The sequence below is a fragment of the Gekko japonicus genome, unplaced genomic scaffold (genome assembly GCF_001447785.1).
Source record: "Gekko japonicus isolate JY-2015 unplaced genomic scaffold, Gekko_japonicus_V1.1 scaffold361, whole genome shotgun sequence".
Lineage (NCBI taxonomy): Eukaryota > Metazoa > Chordata > Lepidosauria > Squamata > Gekkonidae > Gekko > Gekko japonicus.
In genome coordinates, this window is record NW_015174852.1 from 82,765 (window position 1) to 89,911 (window position 7,147).

The 7,147-nt window shown below is 50.0% G+C and overlaps 1 protein-coding gene across 1 annotated transcript in view; it reads left to right on the plus strand.

The window, feature by feature from the left end:
• Positions 1-6,995: 6,995 nt before the first annotated feature.
• The window catches only part of LYSMD4 (LysM, putative peptidoglycan-binding, domain containing 4), a 13,652-nt gene continuing 13,500 nt past the window's right edge, over positions 6,996-7,147 (plus strand). Inside the window, exon 1 of the mRNA XM_015424547.1 lies at positions 6,996-7,031. The gene's annotated coding sequence lies outside the window, so the exon portion shown is untranslated. The remainder of the gene's footprint in view (positions 7,032-7,147) is intronic.

The following is a 7,147-nucleotide window of genomic DNA, read 5'->3' on the forward strand; positions in this document are numbered from 1 at the left end:
GCCACTGCATCAATGAGTTTGCTCTGGAGCCCTCCTTCCTGAGCTGAGACAAAAGTGTGTGAGCTGGAGGCTAAAAAACTGCGAGCTGGCTCACAGTAACTCAGCTTAGAGGGAACACTGGTCCTGGGTTGCAGTGGCAAACGACCCCGAATGTCTCTTGCCTTGGAAGACTTACAGAGTTGCCTTGTGTAGGCTGTGACTTGACGGCACTTTCAACCAGACTATGTTAAGTGCGCAGGGCAAAATCCTTAAACTGGAAAATGCAGCCTAGCTATTCTACTCACTGGTTCAGCTTGGGGTGGGGTGGGGGGAATCCAGTCAGTCAGATCCAGTCAGTCGAGCTCTTCAGATCTTGGAAGCTAAGCAGGCCGGCCCTAATTAGTACTTGGCTGGCAGGCTCCTGGGACACCATAAGTCGGACGCGGCTCGACGGCCCTTTCTGCCACCACGATTCTGGCCCTGTTGAGAGAGACCCTTTAAAATCAATGGCGTTTGTTGATTTGCATACGTGGATATGGAAACACAACGCAGATGTCCCACCACTTGGCCAGACCCTCAGCTTGAACTATTTCTACGTTTATGATGACCAACAGGACTTGCGAAATGGACTCTTTGTCGGCCCGCAGGGGCTCAGCCTTGAGTGCATCTGGCTGCAGCAGCAACAGCCCCTCCTTCGCCCACCCAACATGGCCGGAAGGAATGGGGCTGCCAGGAGTGCGGCATTCTTTTTAGTAGCAGGTGGTTGTTAAGCAGGAGGCTGCCCACTCCAGAGCTCTTTAGAACTTCAAAAGCTGTGCAAACAGGCACTTTAGGAGGAAGGGGAGCAGAGGCCTCCAGCAGGTTTGACGCTCTATCATTCCACTCTTTGGTACCATAGAGTATAGGGGAAGGAAATCCTAGAGCGTCATGAGATAGTTGCTGTATCCCCCCCCACTGCCCGATACTGTCAAATCATGGGAGGGGATCAGAAATTGTATAATCCCCTGCCTCCAGTGAGGGTCTGGCAAGCGAACGAACAACATCTCATGGATTCATGAGATAATGGAAAAAATAATAAGAACTAATATCCCGTTTACTCCAGAGATACTGTTACTGAATATATTTCCAAAAGACTTTGATAAAGCAGATAGGTATTTGATAGTTCATATGTCGACAGCTACAAGAATAGTATATGCCAAATATTGGAAAACAATGGAAATACCAACGAAACAAGAGTACGTGAACAAAATATTTGAAACGGCGGAAAATGACAAACTGACACTTTAGATGAGAGCCGGTACAGAATGGACTTTTCAAAAAACTTGGAAGAGATTCTACGATTGGTATAATGTAAATGCAACTGATAAATAAAGGTAGTAAATTCAGAACGCAGAAAAGATAAGCTTAGTGGAGTAAAATAGATAATGAATTTAGAAATCTAACAAGCAGAAGAAATGAAAAAGTCTCATGTTATATGTTGTGGGGGGTAGATGGGGGTTGTTTGTATGTATGTTGTCATGAAGCTCAAGCGATCCTAGATCAGCCCATTCTTTCAGGCTGACCTACTGTTATGTATTCAGTTATTATGTGAAGTTAGAAACTGGGCTTCCAGCTCCATTGAAGCCCTAGTAGGCTGAAATGCGAGACTGGATTGGCCAAGGCTGCAAAAAGGCCAATCCAAAGAGATATTGACTTTCGGTGGAAACCAATTCCATTGTTCCTAAGCAATGCATTCTCATTGGTCATTATCTGTTCTAGAGGTGTGGCTTTGCCAGTTCAAAACGTATAAAAGTTAGAAGGTTCTGTTGAATGTTGTCCTGTGTTAAGTTATGAGCTGAATAAAGAAAACACTTGTTCAAGAGCCGCCTTGGTTTCAGTTCATAATACTGGCAACGAGGATGGGATGCAGAACCATCAGCTGATCACTACGAAGAGCAAGGATTGTCACCTTGGCCCTAAGAGCTAATCACGGCAGACAACCAAGGAATTTTCACCTTGACCGCAAGCGGTGCCAGCGAGCAAGCGCTACCACCCCCGAGCAACACTACGATGACCACCGCAGGTCAATTCAAGCCGTTCAATGCAAGCACTGAAGACTGGGACAGCTTCGTTTCCAGGTTCAGTTTCTACGCCACAGCGACCACGATTACTGATCTGGAGGTGAAGAAAGCTACCTTCTTAAGCATCTGCAGAAAAGGCATATTCGATGTGGTCAGGATGTTAGTGGCACCCGCGGAACTCAAAGCGACCGAGCTTACCGCGATCACTGACAAGCTGCGCAACTATTTTACACCCAAGCCATCCGAAATCGCGTGTAGACATGTGTTCCTTGAACCGACCAAGCTGAATATGTGGCTGCACTCCACAAGACTGCAAGACAGTGCAATTTCGCAGACCTGAGTGACTGGCTCCATGACCCGCTAGTATGTGGCCTACTAAATGAGAAACTACAACGACGGCTGTTTGCAAAAAAGGAACTTATGTTTCCAGTAGCTTACGAGGAATCCGTCGCTGCTGAAATGGCCAAACAATCCACCAGAGATGTGAGACAGTATAGGACACCACCAGAGTCCCGGAAAACGCAGCCGGTGCATCGGGAGAGTATGGAAGACACCGATAGCGAGGACAACATCGTTCATCATACGTGAGCAGCAGAAAGCCCCAAAAGCTACCATCGGCAGACTGCCCCTAAAATGAACTGTGCCAATTGTGGGGGCAATCATGAGCGTCAGAAGTGTCGTTTCCATGATATCCAGTGCCAGGAATGCGGCAAAACAGGACATATTGCCTGAGTGGGCTGTTCGTCAAAGATCAAGAGGTCACTCCACGCATCCCTGAGCAGGTACCGCCCTCCGCAAAAGTACCAGCCAACAAGGAAAGCTGATTGTCATACGATGCGCAAATGCCTTCACCACTTGACAGTGGCGGAACTGCATATGAAGAACAAAATAAAGGTAACAGTTGTATTAGACAACGTTCACTGCGAGATGGAGGTCAACTGGGAGTCGGCGCTCACCATCATCTCCACACAAACACTTTGCCGCTTGTTTCCTAGATGGAACAGACGTTGGCTGGAGCCGTGTGACCTCCACTTGGACAATTTCCAGAAACAACGGATCCAGGTTGCGGGAATCGGCAAGTTCATGGTGTGGTTCAAGAACTTCTACGGCCGCTGAGGGCCATCGTGGTCAAAGGACACCAGGACAGTCTGTTAGGACTTGATTGGTTTTATTTATTTATTTATTTATGCTTTCAACTTGTATCCCGCTCGAACCCCGAGGGGTCTCTGAGCGGCTTACACAATTTCATTTATCTCTATCTATGGGGTGGGGACTGCCCTACCGGCACCCAATGTTCTTCGGCTCGGCTTCGGCTCCGGCTCGGCTAGGCTCGGCCCGGCTTTGGCTCGGCTTTTCTTCTTCTTCCGGTGGTCTTCGGAGTCGGCTGTTTTTTCCGGCGGGCCCATCTGGCGCATGGTTCGCATCAGCCCGGCTCTGGCTATGTCCTTTTGGCTCCGCTGCGCCTGCGCTTCTACGTTCCTGCACCTTCTGGCTCCTAACGTTATAATTCAGTCCTTAACTGCCATGGTGGTTGCATATACCTTGCTGTTTCTTACTGTACTGCTCTATGAGATTTTTAAAAATTATCATTATTAATTTATACCATGCCTTTCTTGCTGAGACTCAAGGCGGATAACAAAATCATGACAACCATGCAGTCAGACAATAAGCAATGCAATAGGACTACAATTACTGAACCAGAAAACGAAGGAACAAATGCCTTTTAAAGGTAAGGCAGTAAAATCCACTTGCAAAGTGTGTTGAAAGTGAATTGAAAGGGCTGTGTGTGTGTGAGAGAGAGAGAGAGAGAGAGAGAGAGAGAGAGAGAGAGAGAGAGAGAGAGCGCGAGAGAGAGAGAGAGAGAGAGAGAGGATTTTCTGCTCCTAACTCTGCTTTGCTAAAAAAAATTGCAGATCTTTGGCAGAAAAGTGGCTATTAGCCACAGGGTATAGATAGGAGCTGCGGTGGCTCAAGTGGTTAAGACGCTGAACTGCAGGCTGTGGAAGGTCAGTAGTTCAGCAGTTTGAGACCCGGGTGCCGCATGATGGAGTGAGCTCCCGCCTCTAGTTCCAGCTCCTGCCAACCTAGCAGTTCGAAAGCAAGAAATTGCAAGTAGATAAATAGGTACCGCTTCGGTGGGAAGGTAACAGTGTTCCGTGCACCTTGGTGTTTAGTCATGCCGGCCACATGACCACGGAAACATCTTCAGACAACGCTGGCTCTTCGGCTTTGAAACGGAGATGAGCACCGCAACCCTAGAGTCGGATTCGACTGGCTTTCGAGCAAGGGAACCTTTACCTATAGATAGGAACTCTCAGTCTGGGGCAAGTGATGCTCTGTATTTGTATTCTTGGTGCTGGGGGGGGGACAACAGTGGGAGAGCTTCTAATGTCCTGGTCCCACTGGTGGACCTCCTGATGGCACTGGTATTTTTGGCCACTGTGTGACACAGAGTGTCGGACTGGGTGGGCCTTTGGCCTGATCCAACACTGGCGTCTCTTATGTTCCTATGTAAGCGCCCCACTACAATGCAAGAAAGCAGAGTTACCAGTCTTCAGGTGGGTCCTGGAGATTTCCCAGCGTTGCACCTGGTCTCTAGATGACAGGAATCAGTTCTCCTGGAGAAAACAGTTGGTCTGAAGAGTGGGGCTCTCTGGCATTGTACCCACTGGGGGTCCCTCCCCCCCCAAACCCTGCCCTCCCCAGGCTCCCCTTGCGAATCTCCAGGAATCTCCCCCTCTGGAGTTGGCAACACTAGCTGGGCTGCCGAAGGTGGTCTGTAAACGAAATGAATGACATACCTGTGGATCGTAGCAGTAGGGTTGCCCAGCTGCGGGTTGGGAAATACCTGGAGATTTTGGGGGTGGAGCCAGAGGAGGGCGGGGTTTGGGGCACGATGCCACAGAGTCGAACTTCCAAAAACAGTCCTCTTCCCCAGGGGAACCGATCTCTCTCAAACCTCCAAGGGAAGTCTAGAAAACTGATTGAGGGCCGAAAGTTAAAAACATGAGTAAGTGTACAAAAAAGTGTTTATTTCAAAGACATATAAAAGCCTAGCAGGGGCCCAAATAAAGCCTCATAAGATGTTCAGAGTTACAAATACACACACAAAAGGACAGTGTATGACCTGACGCGTTTGTCAGCTACTTCTGACACAAGGCCAGATATATTTGTGGCCCCAAATAGAAACTTTTTGGTGTGTCATTCAATTCCATATTGGAACATTCAGATTTTGGTCCGATTTACTGCAATTAAGCTGCAATTGAACTGCGGTGGCTCAAGTGGTTGAGATGCTGAACTGCAGGCTGTGGAAGGTCGGTAGTTCAGCAGTTCGAGACCCGGGTGCCGCATGACGGAGTGAGCTCCCGTCTCTAGTTCCAGCTCCTGCCAACCTAGCAGTTCGAAAGCAAGAAACTGCAAGTAGATAAATAGGTACCACTTCAGTGGGAAGGTAACAGCGTTCCATGCGCCTTGGTGTTTAGTCATGCCGGCCACATGACCACGGAAACGTCTTCGGACAGCGCTGGCTCTTCGGCTTTGAAACGGAGATGAGCACCGCAACCCTAGAGTCGGATTCGACTGGCTTTTGAGCAAGGGAACCTTTACCTTTACTAGGCTTTTATATGTCTGAAATAAACACTTTTTTGTACACTTACTCATGTTTTTAACTTTCGGCCCCCTATAAGTTTTCTAAACTTCCTTTGGAGGTTTGTGCTTTGTTGGTTTAGAATTCCCCCCCTCTTTTGGGGGGGGGAACTCTGATCTCTCTCACCTGGAGATCAGTTTAGCAGGAGGTCTCCAGCCACCTCCTGGACGTTAGCAACCTTACATAGAAGGGGGGGGAATGTCCAGTTAGGGATGCCAGCCTCCAGGTGGGACCTGGGGACCCCCTGGAATTGCAGCTCATCTCCAGACTACAGAGATGAGTTCCGCCAATGGATGCTTTGCAGGGTGGACTCAGCAGGGCTATTTTTGGACAGGAACGCACAGGAAAGGCTGGCTCCCTAGTTGGCCACGCCCAGCAGGAACTCATTAGCATAATAGGCCACACCCAACAAGCAGACACTCATTCGGATTCGCTACATTAGGGGTGTGTGGCCTAACATGCAAAGGAGTTCCTGCTACAAAAAAAGGCCCTGGGTTTTGACAACAAACAAGGTAAACAGAATAAGAAGCGAAAGGTGGGTGTGGCTGGATGACCACACTTCTGGTAACATGGAGGTGTGGCCTAATGTGCTAATGGGCTGTGCTGTCAGGGGTGTGGCCTAATATGCTAATGAGTTCCTGCTGTTGGGTGTGGCCTATTATGCTAATGAGTTCCTGCTGGGCTTTTTCTACAAAAAGAGCCCTGGCTGGACTGTATGGCATTGTACCCCTCTGAGGTCTCTGCCCTCCCCAGGATCCATCCATAAATCTCCCCCTGGATCTGGCAACCCATCCCCTCCTACTGGCCAGGTACGGTTGCCAACCTCCAGGCAATGGCTGGAGATCTCCGGCTATTACAGCTGATCTCCAAGCGACAGATATACCTGGAAAAGACGGCTGCTTTGGAAGGTGGACTCACTTTGTACCCCACTGAGGTCCCTGTCCTCCCCCGGCCCCCAGATCCCCAGGAGTTTCCCAACCTGCATCTGGCAACCCCTAGCCCATCCTTCGACTTTCCTTCTATACTTGGGAAGTGGGTAAAATAGAAAACTGGGGTCTCCTGGCCCTTTAAACACGCCCCCCCCCCTCGCCGCGCCGCCGCCCCCGCTCCTTCCACGTTCCTGCGCTGACCGCTCTGCCAAACCTGACCCGAAGTCTCCCCCCGTCCCCCGCACACCATTCCCCACCCCGCCTCCTTTGGCCCATGATTGGTTGGAACGCTTCCCGGCCCGCCTTTCCTGTGGCTCTCAGCCAGTCGCGAGAAGGCGGCGCGAGCAGCAGGGGCGGGTGCGCCGAGAGCGAGAGAGAGGCTGCTGGAAAAGGAGAGAGGAAGAGTTGCAAATCCAGGTTAGCAAAGGGGGGAAAGGGAGGGGGGGAGCAACGAGACTAGGGGGACCCCCCCAGGATTGGTAAAAGGGGGTCCTTGGGGGGCCAAATCTTGCTTTTGGATTTGGGGAGGGGGG